The sequence below is a fragment of the Pseudopodoces humilis genome, chromosome 4 (genome assembly GCF_049639895.1).
Source record: "Pseudopodoces humilis isolate 2021_Gansu_Grassland_sample_001 chromosome 4, ASM4963989v1, whole genome shotgun sequence".
NCBI classification, from domain to species: Eukaryota; Metazoa; Chordata; class Aves; order Passeriformes; family Paridae; genus Pseudopodoces; species Pseudopodoces humilis.
The window spans coordinates 35868557-35890653 of NC_142203.1; the positions used below are offsets into that span (position 1 = coordinate 35868557).

Genomic DNA, 22097 nt, shown 5'->3' on the forward strand with positions numbered 1-22097 from the left:
CCAGTATTTCCAGAGAAACCTTCACTCAAATTCACAGACAAAAGAATGAGGAATGGGTTGGATATAGCTAATATACATATTTGACCTCGTCTGCTCTGGTGCTATACTGGTGTTCAAGCACAGATGAGAGGACAGCAACTGCTTCAGTGTAACCCTAACCTATAGCTGAAACTACAGCCTGGGGCTCTCTGTCAACAAATAGGACCTGGTATCTTTTCCTGGAAGTTCTTTATGGTTGGAAGGACAGAACTCAGGCTCCCCTTTCCTATGCCTCAAAGAGATTTGATCAGTAATGTACTTTTAAGAAACAAACATTTTTTACAATAGTACTTGTTTCACCAACGTTTTTTCTCAGAAATAGAAAGCAGGTACAGCTCAGCTAGGTGTTTGGAAAGCAGGCAAAAGGACCAGTACCCCTGGGGAGATGCTGGTCTGGCACTGCACACTCTGGAAGCTCCACAGCCACTTTCCAGCTGCTGGAATCACCATAAACAGCAGCACACATTTGCAGGCTGGCCTCCTCCACAAACCACATCTCATGGAGATACCTCTGTTGCAGTTGTAGCTGTGTGAATAGGAGAACATTATTCCAAATGCTCCATTAGCCACTTCATTTCCTATATTAAAATTACCTGGGTGGATAGAGGGGAACTGTCAGTAGAAGAGGGTTGTGCTAAATAAATCTCTGCATTTAACTGCACTGATACACTACACTGGGCTAAAGTGATTTTGCTACTATTCCCATAGGAGGGAGTAGAAAAGTCAGGATTTTTGCTTGTGTTTTAACCACTCCAGTTTGCAGAATTTAAGTTCATTTAAGCTGTTGATCAAGGAGGGTTGTGCAGTTACAGTACTCCTGAAGCTCAGAGCAGCTGCACACTTTATCTGGTGCCACTGCAGAGGAGGTGGTGAACAGTACCTGAAAAGGTGTGGGAGGCAGCTAGGAGTAGTGATGTTTTAAATGATCTTACCTAGACCTTCTCAGGCTTCTCCACCTTAAAAAGAGTGCAGACACCTGCAGACTACTCCACTACATTTAAACACCTCATCTAAGGCCCTCTGATTTGAATCTAGTTTGGGTCTAAGGCCATCTGGTTTGAAAACTTCCAATTAAAATTAAAAATTTATTTAAACATGTTTGATTAATTTAACAACCAGATAACCAGAAAGAAGAAAATGTGTTTGCAGTTGTCTACTCAGAATTGTTGTGGAGGCAGACAAGACAATCTGAGTTGTAAACAAAGTAGATATCCTCTGACCTCATTAATGAGAGTCAAAAACAGTATGTTGCATAATATTTTTCCAATTAAGCTGCTGAGGTCTTTATCAGGATGTGGATTAAGGTGATATGGAATCTCTTCCATACATGTGCTCACATATTGGTCTGACCCCACACAGGAAAAAACTACCTTTGAAATCCCAGATGAAATAAATAGAAATGTCATAGCAGAAAGGCTGAATGTAAAATAAATGCCAACTATACTGCAAACCTTTGTCCATTGGAAAAAAATGTTTTAGAGGACTGATAATTTTTTGCATTTGTTTAATGACTGTTTGTCTTCCTCCTTTCTTCAGATTTGCACTTTTACCACTGATACAAACAACTCTCTCTGCCAGGCAGTTAGCATAATTACATCACTACCAAATCATTCTTCCCCATGATTTCATGAGGCTGTTGTTTAATGACTCATTGTCACATCATGCCTCAAAGTAATTTAAGTTCTTCCTATCAAACCTTCTATGAATTTTTGGAAAGGTGAATCAGAAGATATCCTCTCCATTACTTAAGTATCACAATATTTATTTCCCTCACAGATAAGTTATTGTCCCTCTAGTAGTGAAATGAATGTGAAGTGAGTATCAAAGATCAGTGTCTGTCAGTTGTACAGCAGCAAGTAGCAAACACTTGAGAAGAAAATCAAAATAACTACTCCTCAACTGTTGTAATTATTTTTAAAGATCCATGCAACAGTCTTGCAGTGACACTGAAGAGCCTTTGTGACACACAGCACTGTAAAGATTGTCCCTAGCCCTGCAGGGTTCAGCTAGGTCCTCATGGGCATTAGAGATTCAGTTTTACACAATCTCAGTGGAAGAAGGTGCGAACTTTGAGAGGACTTAGACTTTTGCAGGTCTTTTAAGATCACTTGAAGTCTCTAGGAGGGGGAAGGAGGGAGAGAGAGACAGAGACAGATGGACAGGCCAGAGAGATGTTGAGTAGAGAAAGGTAAGTATTGCAATTAGTTTTTCAAACAAAGAAGTTGTGCACAGACACTACAGGTGAGATGTTCAAAAATGGGCAGTACTGATTTAAGCATTCAACAATGTGATGTCAGAAGCTCCATTTGGTTTCAGTGGTCCTCAATTAGACTAGCAGGAGGAATTTTTCAAAAGTCAGCTATTATGTCTTGTGACATAGTCAGTGGCAGAAATATGAACTGAACCTAGAGTTTGAAGAAGCCCACTAACTATATTCCACTACAAATACCCTGGAGTTTTATCAAGTTGTAGACTGTTTTTTATAGAAAGAAAGCTTCTGTAGGAAAATTTTTGACTGCTATTCAGCTTCTTCATGCTGTGTGTTACTGACAGAAAGACAGAGTGTATCTGCTGCAGTGGTTTGTGTGTCTATATGCAATAGCTTATCCAATAAGAACATCATTACAATATTAATACTTGTGGCTTTGCAGGGACAGTTTGTTCTGTTAAACAATTTACTTCAAATGCAACATCTGTTCCAAGTGTGGCTACAAATTTGTAAATAACACTGCTACTGTTATGTAATTGTATGTGATTTAATATCTACACACAAACAAAATCAACAGTGGAGTTTATGGTTTCAATTCCACTGATACCTTTCTTGTTGCATTAGAATAGCCTACAGTCTTCAGGTCTTTCTCAATTTAAAATTCGTGATTTTACTCAGCTTCATGGTTTTCCATGCTGATATCCACTAACATTATGTCAGAAAACAAACAAAAAAAACTTGTTACAGTGTCGTCCCTTCCATATTCTGTGTAAGTTCATCACAGATAGATTCACCTTGGTTTGAAAATTTAAATTAACCTCTCATTAAAATGTTGTAAGGACCAATAATGTCACCAAAAGGGATGAGACCTGTATCTTGATAATGGAACCATGAAAAGTGTGTGAAGGTAAGAGGGCATATACAAAATTAACTCACCTCTGGAGCAAAACATCCTGAAGAAATACATGGCACTCACTGAAGTCCGAGGGCATTGCAAGCTGAACAATATGGACTGACTTCAGTCATCACTGCCCTTGTCTTGCACCTGCTAGGGAACTTCTGCTTGCCCAGGTCTCCTTGGGGTGCTGTGAAGTGTCTGTAAGCTCAAAAACAGTTGTTCCACTTCTCCCTGGCAAAAATAACAAGAAATTACATCAAAGTCCAGTAGAGCATTTTTTGCATCATGATGGAGGGATCTGGAGAACAAATATCCCACCAGCAAAAATTAAGAGTAGTAAAGTTAAAATACCAAATCAAACAAAGACCAGAACAAATTGACACTGCAGGCACATGAAATGGGTTGAGCAGATTCCTTGGCACGAAACCAGAACTTTAGCTACCAAAGTCCCCACAGGAAAGCACCTCAATTGGTAATACATCCTCATGTGTCAGTCTTCAGTATTAAAGGAACACAGCTCAGAGCTTCATAAAATTCTTCATTATCAATTAACGTAGAACTATCAATCTGCAATGAACATGTCATATGGAGTAACCTAAAATTATTCCACCTGACTGCTGAAAAATGGTGTGATATTCACTAAATCAGGGACATGTAGAGAGAGCGTCTCATTGGATGCATCTGTTAGGGATCCACGTATGAAGGGATAGTTGCACTGTTTATTCTAAGAAAAATTTACACAGAGAGTCAAGGAGCCTTTTAAGACCCATGAACACCCTCACCTCTAAGGCACCCAATATTCAAATGTTTATATTGAGAAGCTTATTAGAAGTTTATAGCATCTGTCTTTTAGATCTCTGATTAGGTACCTAAGTCAGCAGCTACAGCCCACTTGACAGGTAATGGAGAAGAGCCTACCTTAACACAGAAGTATCAGTACTATGTTAGGTCAGAATTTTATGTGGCAGAATATCCTCTTCCCACTTGTGGTCATTATTTTATTAAGGATGGTCATGAGTACCACAGAACATCCCAGGTCCTAGCACAGACTTGTCATGGAGTTCCACTGCTGTCCCTGTCCCATCAAGAAAGCTCACTATTCTCTGCCTCCCCAGTGTAGTTACTACCTTTCAGCTTATTTTTCATCTGTGCTTTCCCTTGTACATCTAGACTGTTTATCTAGCACACTTCAAAGGCCTTGCTGAAGGAATTTTGCCAAAAGCCTTTCAGAAATCCGGGTAGTTTGTATCAAAAGGTCTCTCATAGCTAACATGTTTTGGCAAATCACTTCAAAGAACACACAGGTTATTGAGGTAGGACTAGCCTTTGCACAAGTTAGTATTAACTCTTTGCAAACACATCATATTTGCCTGTGCTCACTCTTTCCATTTTTTTTCTTACTAATTCTACCAGTTTTTCTACTATGCATATTATTTTTACGTGACCCTACCTCCCTGGGACCTTGGCTGAAATGCTGAAATTTTAGTCTGGTGTCACATTTACCAGCTATGAAAGCAGTGCAAAGCAAGTGGTTACACACCAGTATTAATTGAGATGTTCACCTCTGAAGACCTCCAAAACTCTTAAGTCAATGCCGTCTGCTTCTAGTACTGTGTTACTGTTTATTTACTGCTCCATAATTTTAATTTTGGGGTGGTCATCTGATGAGCCTGTCACAAAGAAAAGCTCCAAGATGGGAATCTCTCTGACTTTTTCTACTCTGAAGGCTTTATTTACTTGTTCTGAAGCATCTTTGTCTTACCTAAGTCCTTCTTTGATACCTGTATCATCTATTTGGCCCTACAAACTCTCTGGCATTGTTCCTGTTCTTGATGCATTTGAAGAGAGATTTATTACATCTGCTAACTGTTTCTCAAGCTCTTTTTTGGACACATAATCAGCCTGCCAGGGCTTATGATCCTTTTCATTTTCTTTGTTTGGATAGTACTTCAGCCTTTTGAAGTATTAACTTTAACATGGGGTAAGTTTTCTCTCCTTACTCTACAAAACTTGGCTTCCTTTTCCGCTCAATCCTTTCTTAGTAGGTAACTCTCTGTGTGTCTTAGAAGGTAACACTCTTGTGTGTGCATTTAATATGGGTCTGCAGAAAGCCTCCATACAGCCTGAAAAAAACCCAAATAAAACAAATAAAATGTGCTGTGAAAGACATATGGATGTAACCTAACTTCTGTAACTTCTGACTTGCTCCAGGATTGTATTATGTTTATATTTGACAGCACTAATTTTACCTTTAACTATAAGGAGAAAGAATCAGCCAAATGCTTTAAGAAAAAATCTATAACAAACTGTGACAGGATTTACAGTTTAAAGATACGGACGGTATTAACAATGTATTTACTAATACTGCATTACTTAACTAATAATAAAAAATTATTGCAGTGGTAGAATGCATCTGTAAGAGTAAACACTCAGGACTCAGTCCTCAGAAATTCCAGGCACACTTCATGATTCAGATTTGCTCAACTTTCACTGTTTTCTTCTGAAGGAAAAAAAAAAAAAAAAGAAGACTAGGTCCCTTCCCCTCTCCTACAGGTGTTCTTTGATGTTCTAAAGGATCCAGAAATATAAATGCACTTCTTGGAAGAGCAAGATTTGACTCCATCTGATTAAAGGTAGTGAGTTAGCCCCTGCAATTAAGTATTACAATATGGTAGATGGAATTGCATTATATTTCAAACCTTCAGCAAATGATTAATTCAAGAACAGAGTCAGTCATAATCTTTGAATTTCTTGTCTTTGAAGATGCTGATCAATGGAACTTTTTTTTTGTAACAAACACCTTTGAGGGCTTATTAATACAGGTCATTGAAAAGTTTACTATCCTACTAACTACAGAGAAGGGAAATTCCTCCTAGCTTTACATGTGCATCTGCAAGTATACAACACCCTAAAGGCAGCTCCCAGAAGACCAAGACTCCTTTCAATTTTCAGAGCAAAGTACCTTTTTCTTCCAGTGATCTGTGAATCCAAGAAATCCTTCTTTCTTGTCCTTGAACACTGAATTAATAAGGACAAGTCACATTTCATGGCCATGGCAAAATGTCAGGTAACATTTCAGAGCCCTACATACTATGAAGCAAAAGGCCGCAATCAGAACCTTAGCAGAAAATACCTTTTTTTAGCTAATTTATGAAAAGGACAAGTGCTTTATCTCTGATATCTCTTCTCTAAACCCTGAAAGAGATGTGTGTATTTCTTAATGCAGCTGCTTTCTTTTACAGACATCTCTTATATGTGCCTGAAGTCATGTTGATCAGACACAGGAGGGAGCTGGTGATGGGCATCTGCCATTGCTAAGCACAGCTAATACAATCCTGGAGCAAGGTGCAGAAGGACTCTAGCCCTTCTGAATGGCACTTGGGAGTGAGGGACACAAGGAGAAGTGCTATATGTAAGTACAGTTCAGCAGAGAAAAGCCCACTTGACTGAGCCCAGTGTTTACAGAAATGTGGATACACAGCTTGAACTCAATCAGGCTCTGCAGATGTCACTTTGTCTTTATGCAGCAGTACTATTGATTTTGTTTGACCCTGCAACATCTTCCTGCTGTTTCTGTTAAAGTTGTTGGCTCACAGCTCTGGAAATGGCTGTGGCGTGGAGTCATCTGCAAAGGGACCAGAGCAGCCCTCATCTTGCAGCAGACCAAAATTGTGTAGCAGAATGCAGGAGTTGACCACAGAACTGGGCAAGTGGTGTATGTCCATAGATGTGATCTGCTCCAGCTGGATAGCACTTTCTTGCTAAAGAAGTAGGATTTAAATAAAACTGCAGAGGAGGGTATGATAGGAAGACCAGCCAAGCAGGACAGGATACTTGCACAGATCAGTGAGCACAGAAATCCTCTAACCTCCTTTCCCCTACTCCTTCACATGGGAGGTGCCAAAGCGATGTCACCCTGAAATCTGGTCCCCTTCTAAGTGCTGGGGGGATGGCAGAGGTCCTGGGAAACGTCTAAATTACATTCTTACACTATAATACTTTGAAGACTGCAGCCTGCTGTATGAACAGTTCACTTTAATTTGCTGTAGGAATGAAGCTCCAGGGAAGGCATATGAGGCTTACAAGAATTGAGGCATAACAGGCCCTTACTGCTCTGATACTGCTGTTTTGTATTTTCTGAAAGGGTTAAAGGTTAAAGACCTGGGATGCAGGTTATAGGGATGACTCTTCTTCCTGGCACCATTGTTTCACAAATTAAACTGATTCAGTCCATCAGAAAACTAAAAATAAAAACAAATTTTTAAAAAATAGCTCCAAATAACCTATACAGCATAAAATAAGGAATATACAGAAACTCTGACAACTCCGTAAACATTATTTTTATATGGCCCCTTCCAAAAGTACACAGCAATTCACAGATTGATCAAAGTTTTTGTACTTTTGCCAAGACACTTCCTTTGAAAATGAAGTATATAAATAATATTTTTTTGTGCTGAGAAACATATCTTAAGTGTTACGGAAAATAAGTTAAATCTCCAGGTTATACAAAAATGTGAGTGCTCATCCACAGACAAGAAGGACAGTAAACTGGGAATTTACTATAGGCCACCCAGCCAAGTCAATAACACCAATGAATTACTCTTTAAGGAGCTAAAGGTTGCCTCTAAATCAATGGCCCTTGTCCTTCTGAGAGACTTCAATTTGTCATATGTCAAGTCAGAGCACCACACAGCTAGTACAAACAGGTTCAGAAGATTTCTAAAACATGGTAACATTTCTAAAACACATAACTTCATGGTAGAGGTGCTAAGGGAGCCAACCAGGAAAGATGCCCTCTTGATTTGCTGCTTGTTAATAGAGAAGGACTCATGAGTGAAGTGGTGATTGTTGACTCTCTTGGTCACAGTGAACACAAAAAAAACAGCTTAAAAATCTCTGGTGACAGGAGTGAAACTGCCATAAAAGCTTCACATAAGGAGAGCAGTCCCACTTCTACCAGTGGCTGGTAAAATTATGGAGAAAATAATTCTGGTAGTTATTGAAAAACACCTAAAAAACAATGCAGTCATCAGTCACAAACAGCATGGCTTCATGAAAGGGAAGTCCTGCTTGACAACTCAATTTGCTTTTATGACAACATAACCCACCTAGTTAATCAAGGGAAGACAGTTGACTGTAATATTTTCCGATTTCTGTGAAGTTTTTGATGCTGTATCTCTCAGGATACTTCTGGAGAAAATGTGCAGCACTCAGCTGGATAAACACATCCTGGGGTGGGTGAGCAGCTGGCTCATGGGTTGGGCACAATGGGTTACAGTGAATGGGGTGACATCAGACTGATGTGACCTGTCACTGGTGGGGTTCACGTCCTTAGCCCTGTGCTCTTCAACATCTTCATAAATTACTTGGATGTAGCATTCAAAAGTACAGTAAGTTTGACAATGATACTTGAAGACAGAGAGGCCCTGCAGAGAGACCTCAGCTAATCTGAGGCCTGGGCAATCACCAACAGTGTGAAGTTTGACAAAAAAAGAAGAGATGGCTTCTGCACCTCAGATGGGGCAACCCTGGTTGTATGGACAGACTGGGGCAAGAGAGGCTGGAGAGCAGTGGAATGGAAAGAGACCTGGGGGTCCTGGTCAGCGGCAAGTTGAACATGAACATGAGTCAGCAGTGCCCTGGCAGCCAGGAGGGCCAGGAGGCCCCAGCTGTGGGCTGGGGGCATCAGGCACAGCATCACCAGCCAGGCAACGGAGGGAATTGTCCTGCTCTGCTTCTGCTTGCTTTTGATGTTCTTTATTTCTCACAGAAACCTCTTCTTAGTTAAAAGAAAACTAGTTTAAAAAATATCCTAGAGTCTTTTTTATCTTAGAACAGAAAAAACAAAACTAAAAGCAGAGCACTGGCTTTTCTAAACCACCTGCAAGCTCATGAAAAATCTTGAGACTTAAAAGAAAAACTTGCAGAGGTGTTTAAAAAAAACAGGCTGAGAATCTATTGAAAAAACCACAAGAAAAATTCCCCTCTTATGTGGGAAGATTATTCAGCAGGGCTAAATATTAATGGGGTTTTGTGGGTTTTATTACAAATATCAAAGAGGAACTTGTTACATTAAAAAAAAAAGTGAATCAGTGAGAAGTAAAAGTTTTCAGGATGTTATTAATTTGTGAAGCTTGATCACATTTTGATTTTTTAACTAGTATTTTACTATTATCCCACACAATTTATTCGTAACCTTAAATTGCAGTAACTTAATTCCAGTCACAAATGCATCTGGGAATGATTTGCTCCATTGAAGATATCCTTGCTTGACCCACTTGGAACAGCTGCATTTTAAAACCAAAGCATTATTCCCAGAAATACACGACTGACCCTTGCAGTCAAAACTGTTTTGTGTTTTCTCAGATCTCGGGTAAGTGCAGCAAAATCAAAGTGCAGCCAGCTTGCTAAGCACTGTTTTACCTGTCCAGGCATGTAACAGAACCAATAGAGACAGGAGAATGCAGAGGTTTGTTTTTGTTTCATCCACAATTACTGTTTAACAAAAGCACATCTGAGACAAAGGTTATCCTGTACAGAGGGTATCACAGCCACTTTTCTATCACATGCTTGGATAACCTGTGAGGACACTGCTAAGCTTTCACACTGTCATTTGCACCCCACTTCCCTAAAAATAATAGCATTTTCTCTGGATTCCAAGCCCAGATTTTTGTAGGCTTTGATTCCATCCTGACAAAAGAAATTAGCTACATATTTCCCAGCAGTGCTAACACTGATGCAGCTCTCTGACATCGACCAAGGCACAAGCCATTGTTCACGTAGGCATTTGGCTTTTTGCGATGCCACATCAATTAGATCTGCCACTTGCACCCTCCGAGCTCCAGCATCCCAGCTGGTTCTCTTTTGTCTCATACAAGCAGCAAGCTCCTTCTGTGATATTTGAAGTAACCCCCTCCTTCTCATCTTGGTAGGGAAATAGACAGGTTGTGGTGGATTTTCCACATACTACCCAACAGATTCCCCTTGAACAACAGCAGTCCTCCCCTCCCCACAAATGCAGCAATCTATGTACACAGCAGATCCTGACACATTTAAAAACTGACATGCAAGGGGGCAAACTTTGAAAATACCTAGCTTTTTTTCATATGATTCCTGGATCATTTTTTTTCAATTTTGTCAATTTCTAGACAATTCAGAAAATATCTTTTGTTTATTTGTGTTTTAAAACTATTATTTAAGAAGATAATCACACCAAATATTATAATAATTAAGGGGAAAAGGAAAATTACAAAGAGGTAAAGAGGGACATTTGTGAGAAAGTAAAATAAGCTATGTAGAAACAATAAGGAGGGTCCTATTTTTCCCCTATATGATGCTCTAGGGTGTGAAGTTCTCATAAATTTCTGCAAAAAATATATCATCTAATTTTGTCACCTTTCAGATAATTTGAATCAGTTGCATTTGTGCAACTCCCTTAAAAAGTTTTAAAAAAGACAGGGAAGCAAGGTCCTGTTCTTGTGGGATTTTTTTGTGCAAGATCTTCAGCTGCTGTCTCTCTCTCATACCTGGGATAAAACCTCTGACAGTCCCCAAAATACAAACCCCCAGCACCAGCAGTGCTGGTGCTTCTCCCAGGGAGGATGCTAGGCTTGCAGGGTGAGCAGAGGCTGCCCAGAGCATGCTGCTGCCAGAAAACCCTGCCTTTCTAGGGGCAGACTCCCATCTTCAAAGCATTTGCCATCACTCACAACACCTGCCCGTGGTCTGGTTGTAGTCCTTTCTTCCACCAGACACTTCTAAGGAAGCAGAAGGGATGCAATGACATATTGCCTTTAACAATTTTGACAATTACAAACCTTTTCATAGGCCCTCACTGTACCTGTCAAGGTCAGCATGCAACTAAGCTCTAAGAACTCTTTTTCCTTAATCTTATGCCCAAAACCACTTGTGTGGGTGGATGGGGAGGGAAATGTTCACTGTCCTGGCTTCTTGCATAAATCAGGTCTGTCCTTGGTCTGCCAAATTTAAGACATAACTGGACTAGAAGGTGGTACACTGACCCCAACCTAACAGCTGAACAAACTTTGTAGCCATAAATTATGAAAACACACAAAGAGAAAGGTCAGCAGGAAGTGTTTCCTCATCATGGCCAAGTGACAGGTTCTCACTCTCAATGTGAGCGCTGCCCATATGAACTGCACTGGCTGGATGGTTAAAGAAAAGCAGCTGGGAGAGAGAGAGGATGTGGTTACTGCTTAGGAGACTTAGAAATCAAACAAGGTCTTTTTTTTCTTTCTATCTCTTCCCTCCCCCCCCCCCATCCTTTTTTTTTTTTTTTTAGTTTTTCCTTCAAAGCCTTTTCTAATCCATAAAACCTGCTATCTATGTGTGTTCTGTGTGCTGCTATCTCTTCAGGAAGGAACTGTTACCTCTGAAACTTACCTTTTTGTCTCCAGTTTTGTGTGTTTTGTTGGTTTGAAGGAGTTTTTCCCCTATATTCGCTACATATGCAGTTTGGGGTTTTATTATCACAGCACCCTGAGCAGAGTTTTTTAGGGTCTTGTCATGCCCTCTTGAAGTAGTTAGAAATAGCTCCAGATCTGCACTCTGAGATAAAATGCTCTCTTTCACCATCTTTCCTCTTCTTCTGCTCAAGGGTAAGTGCACAAGTCCTCAGAGCACTACTCTCTGCTCTCCTGTTTAGACTGTAAATTGTTAAGACAAAAACTCAGCTTCACAGCTCTCCTTCTATCTGCATGGAGCACCCTAAACTGGGACACCAGCCTGCATATTGCAATGCTTGGACCACAGCAAGAGGGACTGTACATTTGGGTGGCCACCTCTAGCAGTGCTTCTCCACAGACTACCTGTGAGATGGTCTCTCAAATATGGTAAAGACATAGTGTCAAGGGAAGCTCTCAAATAAATTGCTGCACTGTGAAGAGGAAAGAAAGAGAGGGAAAAATATCACTAAGAAAAATATCACAGGATAATTCTGAAAAGTCATTAGTAGCATAGTACATTTTCTCCCTAAAAGCTTTTAGCAATTTATTAATAAATACCCTCTTGAAGAGCAGTCTAATATATTTACCTTATTTTTCAAAATCCTTCAGTTTTACTCAGGATGTACCAGTCAATAAGCAAAAGCGTGCATATTTTAGGAAAAAAAAATAAACAAAACAAAAACATTCTCCATTTTTTTTTTAGCAGAGCACCATCAGTGAGCTTTCTGCTTGCCCCTACCCTTGACTATAGTATTTTGAGGGCCAGTGAAGGCATGCAGTCTTGTCTCTGGATTCCCAAAAGGGACTCTCTAGCTGCACTACACCACCTCAAAAGCTCAATGTTCTCAATACTACAAAGACTAAACAGTAAGTGGGTACACCCTGAATCAGTGCTTGGGTGATTTTTTTGTCAGTGTTTCTGCAGCATGTATACCATCAATGAAGAGTTTCCCACATTAGAGAGGCCACTGCTTGATACTGGGAACTCAGGGCAATGCAAATGAACCAAGGTGGGGAAACCCAAACCAAACAAAGAAAACAAAACAAAGAAAATAAACCAAAACTACAAAACAAACAAACAAACCACCAAAATATTGCCTTCTGTAGTCCCTATATAGGTTATATCTGCAAGACAACCATTGAAAACTAGAGTTCAGTGCTGGGGCTGGCAAAAACATACACGAAAGGAAAAATTTTGTCATTCAATATTACCTGAAGAATGAAAAAGAGAAAAGGGTGAGGAAAAGAGAATAGAAACAATAGATTACATCCAAGAAAACCTCTTATAAAAAGTCAGACTGTAATAAACCAGTGAGCTGGAGCATAGCCTCTTTCAATCCATATAGGAAAAGATCCACATTCCTGTCCTTCCCATGACAGAATCTGTTCACAGACTATTTTTTTTTTTTAGCAGAGTGTACTTACAATGTTCTCTAACTTGCAGGGGATTGAGTGTTTCTAGAGATAGGAAAAAATCAGGTAAGCATGACAAAACAGAAAAAGCAGTCACCACTAGGGAAAACCTATTAACATATTAGGTAAAAATGTTTAACAGATAGGATTTTTTAATCAAGTTCTCTCAAAAATTATTGATGATTTACCACTTTTCTAAGCACTGTGAAATTCTACTGCAACAGTAAGTAACCAATTAATTATGATGAAGGTGCTGAAAGAACAATATGTTCCAACAAAATATTACAGAAAACAAAGACTTTACACTTATGCTGAAGTGTAATGAGATAAAAATTCATGTGTTAAATATACACTTCTAATTATAATAAGAACGAACAGCTGACAACAGCAAGAGCTTTGCAACTCAAACCATTACTCATATTTATAAACTTTATAAAAGCAAAATTAACTCAGGGTGGGTTTTTTTCTGTCATTTATTGGCAGTGTCATATATAGCTATGACACTGCCAAAAGCAATTTGATTTAAATAGCTCAGCTTTCAAAAAGTTAGACTGGTTTTCTGTAGCATCTCATAGAAAACCTCTTTATTTTTGCAGGTATTTTTGTTTGTTTGTTTTGGGTAGGAAGTGAGAAGCTGGCTTACTTTCCAAGTTGTACTGGAATACCCAAAGCAGCCTTCTGTTTCTTTTTTTCACGCTTCTCAAATAAAATATAAACACTGTAAACTGAATTCTAACCACAAGGCATACCATTCACTGCCACATTACTCTTGATGTTGCTCCTTTCATTATTACACCAGGAATACCCTCCACCATGAACAGGGCACAAATAAAACCCTTCCAAACCAAAGACTGTTTGTTTGGATGGGCTTTGTTTATTTGGGTTGTGCCATTTAGTTCTTCAGCACTTTTATGGGTTCATCCCGTATTTATGTACAATGTACCTGTACAATGAACTTCTAAAAGGCAAAGGGTTTTCACCAGTGATAATATTTCATTTGGAACTGAGAAAAATTCTGATGCATACATAGAGCTTCCCTCCCCTGCTGAGCAAGAGAAAACCCAAAAGAAAGCCATTTCACTGTGGGAAACAGGTTGATAAACATGTTCAGAAGAGGACAAAGGAGGATGGTCTTCAGCTATATTCATTAAAGCAAATGGACCAAATGTAACCTCATTGTGTACCACACTCATCAGAGATCACTGTCAACAAAACAGCCCTGGAAAAGAGGAGGAAAGACAGCTGGTTTGCCCAGATGCAGGGAGTCAGGTAGCACACTCACCAGAAATGCTGCTGATGGCAGTGACATCATTAAACTCCCTGATATTCCCATTCCCCCTGCTGGATGTCCAGCACAACCAAAGTCTGCCTTACCCCTGTGCCTGTGCACTGCCTGTGCTCTTGATGGGCTGCCACAGTGACCCCTTGGCCAGGTCCCACCCCACCACTGCCCTGCACACGGGGCCCACAGGACTGACCCTCTGCAGGGCACTTCCCCCTGTCTGCCCGGGGTCTGCTGTGTCCCACCCTGTGGCAATGGTTGTCAGGTCTAAAAGACAACAGACACTTCCCTATCTCTGCCTGATTTTTATTTTGGATTTTATGAGGAAGTCAAACTGCTTTTCTTTAATCTCCCTAACTAATTAGAGAGCGGTGGTGCATGGATTTCTGCCAAGGAACATGCTATGGGAGGACATCTCAGATCTCCTGACACTTTGACACTGGTATTGGGCCTGCCTGTTTATCAGCAAAAGAAGTAGCTGCAGCTACTTGAGCAAATCGAGTGTGTGAATGGCCATTCTTTGGCACAGAGTAACCTGTGTCCCTACTATTAAACCTCCCTTCTTTCCAGAAGAGGGTGGCTGGATGCAAACTGTCTGCTGGATGTGGGCCATGGCCCACACTAAATTTCAAGTAAGTGCCTGGCAATTTTCTAAGAGAGTTCTGTCTGGCAGAGGTTGAAACTCCAAGTGTTTCAGCAATTTAAGAGTATAGATTGCCAGGTTCCAGTGCCTGGGAACGTTCCTTACACTGTACAGCTTACAAATATAGACACAGCCATCACACATAGCTATGCACTGCCCTCACCCCCACAGGAGCACAGCTTGGCAGCCACGGAAAGGGAGAGCTGGAGCACTGGGCTGCGCTCCGCAAGGCACAGGGCATCACAGCTGAATCACAGCCTCCAAGGCTGACTCAGTGCTGACCTTAATAACACACATTTGATTTTAAACTGCCTGCCCCAAAAGGTGATAATTATGTTTTTCCCTGATACAGAACTGGAGGACAGTATGACCATAGGTCACTTGTTGTTCTGCTCAAGTCAGAAGTAGAAACAAATCAGTTTTTACTTCAGTAAAAAGTACATCAGGACAAAATCTACCCTATGTATTGAAGAGTATGCAAGAATTTCTGGAAGACACTTGAAAGAGAACATACAGGAACTGCAGGTATCTTGATAAATCAGGGTGAAAAGAAGAGAATAAAGACTGAAAATGTGATCATGATAAATGGTAGATTGCATACAATAAAGAACACTGGAGACCATACAGTGGCATGAACAAAGAGCCATAAGTATAAAGCATCCAAATAAGTTATTTCCTGAAAAAGCACAAAACAAACAACTACCATGAGTCTTTTTGTTATATTAAAAGAGAAAAATTAGAAAGCTTGGGAAGATTTTTATAATTACTGTTATTGTAGTTTTTGTTATTGTTGTGGTTTTGTTCCTTCTGAAGCTTCCCTTCTCCTTCCTCCTTATCAAGATCTCTCAGCAACTGTACTAGGAAAACAAGAGCTCCCACCCTCACCAGAGGGCTGCATACAAGGGGGAGAGGAATCATTTCCTGCACAGTTTGAGAAGCTCCAGCAAGAGCCACAGACTCCCTTCCCTCTTTCTGCAGGCTAGGGTGGAGAAAATCCCTCAGTCCAAACAAGCTTGCAGCTACCCTCCTCCAAAGCAGCATAGCACCCAGGAATGAAAGCTATTAAATACTGATGGTTCAGGACAGAAATGGTCCACAGGAAAAGAACCTAATCCTCTTTGTTCCTGCAGAGAGCGAGACTTTTAATCAACTTTTTATTATTAGAGAATATGTCTTATAGTGAACTCCATGTCAGGGTTCAGAAAACAAAGGAGGCAGCAGGAAACTACTTGAAATAGGTATTAAAAAAAAAAATAAAAATGCCAGGACTACAAATGGTCTGGCACCAGGACACTCATTTCCTACATTAAGGTTCATCACCATGTTCGTTACCTCTACCCAGTGAGCAGCAGGATTCAACTGATGGCTAAAAGCAAATGGATTATATTTTGGGTGTTAGAAAAAACCTTTACATTCTAATGTTGCCCTGAGCAAATTCTCATTTTTAAATAAAGCAGGGGTGAACAGTTACCTTGAAAGCAGAAGCAGACAAGGAATCTCATATGCAGTGTCATCTCCAAGGGGAAGATTTTAATCAATCTGCAAGTGTTCAGCTAGATGCAATACACAACAGGAAACCTCTCTCCATAATTTTTTACCTTTCAGGAAAGTGTCTGTAAAATGTGCATGAATGATCTTAGGTTTGCTATCTCTGATGAAGCAGTGGGTTGGGAAATCTAGTCCCCCAGATATTCTCTGAGAAGACAGAACTTTTCATATTCATGGCAGGTTTCAGACACAGCATTCAATGTTTATATTGAAAGATAACAAAACACAGAATCATAGCATCATATAATATTTTCAGTTGGAAGGGATATTCTAAGATCATCAACACCCCTGGAATGAGAAGGGACACCTTCAGCTTGCTCAGAACCCCATCCAATCTGACCTGAAATGTTCCCAGGGATGTGGCATCTGCCACCACTCTGGGCCACATGTTCCAGTGTTTTACCACTTCATAGTTAAAAGTTTCTTCCTTGTAACTTACACAAATCTGCCCTCTTTTCGTTTAAAACCATTGCCCCTTGGCCTACTGCTACATGTCCTGTTGGAAAGCTTCACCCATTTTTCATATTAGCCCCCTTAAAGTACTGAAAGTCCACAACAAGGTCTCCCCAGAGCCTTCTCTTTTCCAGGCTGAACAATGCCATTCACTCAACCTTTCCTTATAGTAAAGGTGCTTCAGGCCTCTGATCATTTCTGTGGCCCTTTCTCTGAACATGCTGCAACAGGTCCACACCCTCCTGATGTTGGGTGCTCCAGAGCTGAGCACAGAGCTCTAGGTAGGGGCACAGGGGAGCAGAGGGACAGAATCCCCTCCCTCCCCTGCTGCCCACGCTGCTTTGGATGCAGCCCAGGACATGTTTGGCTCTCTGGGCTGGGAGTGCCCATGGCTGGGTCATGTCCAGCCTCTCACCCACCAGCACCCCCAAATCCTTCTCACAGGGCTGCTCTCCATCTGTTCATCCCCAGCCTGTGCTGATACCAGGGGTCTCCATAGCCCAGTTGCAGCACCTTGTACTAGGTCTTGTTAAACCTCATGAGATTCCATTGGGCCCACTTCTCAACCTTGTCCAGGTCCCTTTGGATCGTCTCTCATCCTTCAGATGTGTCAACTGCACCACTCAGCTTGGCGTCACCCAAAAATTTGCTGAGGATGGACTCAATCTCTCTGTCTATGTCATCAATGGAGAAGTAAAATAACATACAGTCCCATACAGACTCCTTAAGGACACCACTTATCACTAATCTCCACTGGGACTCTGAGATATTGACCACTACCCTCTGGATGTGACAGTTAATCTGTCATCCACCGATAGTTCATCCATCATATCCATCTCTTTCCAGTTCTCCAGTTTAGAGAGAACTGTGGAAGGGACTGTCTCAGGACTGTGTATAACGGGGACTGTGTCAAAGACTTTACAGAAGCCTAGATAAATGACTTCTGTGGTCCTTTCCTTGTCCACTGATGGAGCCACTCCATCACAGAAAGCCACTGGGTGGGTCAGCCAGGACTTGCTTGGTGAAGCTGTGCTGGCAGCCTTGAATCACATCCCTGTCCTCCATGTGTCTTATCATAGCTGTAAAGGATTTCCTGCATGGTCTTCCCAGGAACAGAGGTGAGGCATCCCCATATAACTTTTTCTTTCTTCCATGGCATGACCTCAGCAGTAAGGATTCCCTAAGAACATTGCATTATCTGTAATGTGGGAATTACACAGCAAAGCAATACTTACACCTCAGGTTTATCTATGCTGTGCAGAACAAACAAATTAAATAATTTTTCCTAAACATAAAGCTTCATACAACAGGTGGGACAAGGGACTACAGTTGTCATTTAACCACTTAAGAATGATTGATTGCCTTTATCTGACAGCTGGATCCAGTAAAACCAGTAGATATCTGACAGCTGCCAGAACTTGGGTCTGACTGTCTTCAATGTGATATGAGCCGATCTGCTGCTTCACACAGAGAGCAGGTGAGGGGAAAAAAAGGCTGGGTCTACAATGCACATCAAAACTTTTGCCAGTGCCATTGTGTCAGCAAGGGGAGTAACTTGTGATGATAACCTTGTAACAGGAAAACACCTGGTTTATTATACAATTAGATCCTGCCAGAAAAGTGCTTCCACCCTGTAGGATTTTTCCCCATTTAAGCTATAAAAGGAATGCACTTTTAAAGATATACACAAATCAGAAAAGTCTGCAAATACAAATATCCAAGCAAATAATACCAATACAGAGCACAACAAAATAAAGCAAGACAAACTTTCAGCTACTCCTTGAATATTAATCCAGACATCTTCAGTAAATGCAAGTCAACACCAGTCCAGTAATTTTCGTGCAACTGCAGTTAAGACCACTGAGAAATTGCATTTTCCAGATGGGAAGACAAAAGCTAAAATTGTCAAAGATGACATTTGAAGTTTCATTTGAAATGCCACATCTAAGTAGACATTTATTCCCAGAAAACATTCACTTTAATCTCTTGAAACAGCTGCAAAATTATATATCTTTAAAGTCTGGGACACAAGATATTTTCTGACAAGTTGTGAAATTCACATCTTTGTGCCACAAGAGGAATCTCATTCTTCTTTCCCCTTTTGACTTAAAAGACGTGTCAAGCAGAACAAAGGTGGTCACATTAAGAAGGAAACTCATACCCTGGCAAAATGGGTCTGAAGAAAAGTGTATCACTTGGGATGTACTTAGCCCAGATCCCAGCCCTGCTGATGGAAAAGTAATGCTAAGGCACAGATGCAATCTCTGCTTGGCCATCCTCAGTGGGAGGAGGAGGGTTGCAGAGTCCAAATGCACACAGGTCTGCCACTGGCATTGTAAACCTTGGCAAACCGCTTCCTTCACCATCACAGTTTCTCTGCTGCAATATCATTGCCTTCCAGGATGAGAGGAATTGCTAATCATGGTTTATACAACTTTAGGACAGTTAAGAAAAATCAATTAAAATTGAGATCGCCCCCTAGAAATGCCCCTAGGAAAGAAGCTATCACAGAAAACAGCACTATCCAAATTGTGTCACAGCAGTAGGTCCCGCTTTCCAGTCTCAGGGACTTTGTCCCACAGCTCTGCAGGGCAGGATGCCAGGCTCCTCACCGAGCAGGGCGGCCGGCTGGCACGGCACCAGCATGGCAGGAAGCGGTGCGTGCTCCCAGACACACTGCTGGCTGTGCCACCTGGACACTGATCCTCCCACTGCTAAGGGAACAACTCCACTGGCTTTACCACACAGAAAGACAATACCTCAGCATGGCATCCAGCAGTCCCCCAAAATCTCTCCCCAAGTACTCTACAGTGTGATGTCTATCAAATGTCACTGTGATGGGGGAGAGAGAAAGTGAATTAAGATACAGCACAGAAAAAAGGTATTTGAAAATGTTCTCAGACCAATATAAAATCAGTATTTTAACTGATGAGAAAAGCACTATCCAAATACATTTTTTTAAATTCAAATATCAACAATTCAGTTACATGCTAAATATGCATCCACAAAACCTACTCTAAATATAGAGAGGTCTACCATCAAACATTTAAACATTTCATCTGCAAATACAAGTGCATATTAATGAATGCCAAAGGCACTGTATATCCTGAAAGGAGACAGTCTTCACAGAACGGAGGGCTCGCATCATTTATGTTTTGAAGATGACATTAAAGTAACCACTACATTCTTGCAGAAGACTCAATCCAAGTATTACTTGAACTATATTCTACCAAGAATCGTTAGTAATTTTGCAAAAACTACTTCTTCCCAGAATCAAAGAGTTACGTAAATTTTTCTTCAAACTAGAAAGGGTGCAGGAGAGAATCAGAGGGGGGAAAAAGGTTGCTCTCTTTATCTACACAGTGCAGCAGGTTATATTGAAAGGAAACCTATTTGAGAAAAACAAATGTACATGACCATAAGTTGTGTAAAGACAAGCATGATAACTATGTGCATAATGAAGAAAATGAAAAAGAACACAGCGTACTAAAATGATTTGTGTATTTGTTTCTATAATCTTTAAATTTTTCCAAGGAATTTAGTCTTCTTTTGCTCATTTGTACCAAAAAAAAAAAAAAGGAAACCCACCTGTTTTTTCTGCCCTTCAGACAAGATCTCAGTGTCTATAAAAAATTTTTACTTGAATGTGCAAGTGAAAATGCTGTTTCATTTGTTTAACTGATGAACCACTGGCCAGCTATTCTACTATGATTAGACTATAATTGTTTGGCATGTCTTGAGTGATTTTGAAATCATCACTTCAGTGTTTGTGTCTGGAATAACAATAAAAGAAAAACAAAACAAAACAAAACATGGAATGGACAAGATGTTCATTTAACACTGTGTTTGTCTAAAACTTTTGGGCTTGTTAGATTTAGTTGAGATAAACCTCACACATGACACAGATACTATCAATCTAAACTGAATCATTTAAGGTCTGCAGAAATTTTGTATAGAAGGTCTGGTTTGGATTTTAAGTCTCTGTGTCCCAAACAACATATTTGGAGTTGTTGCTTTGGATGGGAGTGTGTCATGTCCCTGATTTTTATGGAGCAAGTCTGGGTGAATGGCAATGTTGCTAAGAAAAAAACAAGCAAACAAACACAAAATCTATTCCCAATGAGTTGTACTCAGAGACTGTGCAATGCTTCATGCCAGAGTTTTAAAAACTGCCTGTCAGTAAATCCCATACTGCAAGACTGTCAGCCTGAAACTACAGACCCATTGGTTCCTGCCCTCTGGGGATGATAGGTCTGTGCAGGAAAGCCACTTCTGGAAGGCTTGCATCTTTACTTCTCTCTTCTTCCCCCTCCACAGCATTCACTGTCAGTAAAGCACCACTTTGAACTCCTGTTTCCTGCCTTGCTGGTTTGTTCAAGCAAACCACTAAATCCATGCCAAAGAGGGCCTTCCTAACAGCTGTGGATACACAAGCCAACAGAATTATTTCTTACAGATCAGAGAAATCTGAGAAAGTTTACACATCCCTAATATAACCACAACTATTTTCAGCTTGGGGAAAAAAAAAAAAGAAAATCCCCTGGCCTAATGTACTTCACAAGTCAGTAACTAACACAAAACACAACTTTCTACCTGATCTTTATAAATTATTCCCAGCGTGGAAGCAGCTCCAGTGCACAGCACAGTTCATTGGAGTAGTACTACTGAGTTTGCACCAGCTCTCAGACCCAGCAAGCTGTCCCTGAGAGATTTTACACACTTCTTTCACATTCAGGCAATGCTAACAAACATAGCATAACTCTTCTCTTCACAGAGGAACTCTCCCAGGCCCAGAAAGAGTAAATTGAAGCATGCAGACACTGCAGAGATAAGAGCAGCACAAGTGCCCCAGTTCCTCTCAAAAAAATGATAAAACCAGTATAACACTGAACACGCCTACCCTAAGCAGTCTACGCTTGGGCTGTTATCACTCATCAAATTTCTAGTAATAGTGCTTCCGGCTCCTACGCAGCCATCACATCTGAGGCTTTTTCATTTCATTAATTTCCTTTTTTTGTGGGAAATCAGTGCTTACATAAGGGCAAAGTTCAGAAGCGGGTAAACTAACTTTCTTTCCTGGAAGAGACACCCAAGGTGACCTGCAACTTCAGATACCAGTGGTATGCCTCACTCATTCATTGTACAAT

General features: G+C 40.6%; 1 long non-coding RNA gene across 2 annotated transcripts in view; it reads right to left on the minus strand.

Moving 5' to 3' along the window:
* LOC106628544 (uncharacterized) overlaps positions 1 to 20613 on the minus strand; it is a 169659-nt gene extending 149046 nt beyond the window's left edge. For both annotated transcript variants that reach the window (XR_015772404.1, XR_001331960.1), the window contains exons 1-2: positions 20539 to 20613; positions 3185 to 3377 (exon numbers count right to left, since the gene is read on the minus strand). This is a non-coding gene — a long non-coding RNA (uncharacterized LOC106628544). The remainder of the gene's footprint in view (positions 1 to 3184; positions 3378 to 20538) is intronic.
* Positions 20614 to 22097: the final 1484 nt, after the last annotated feature.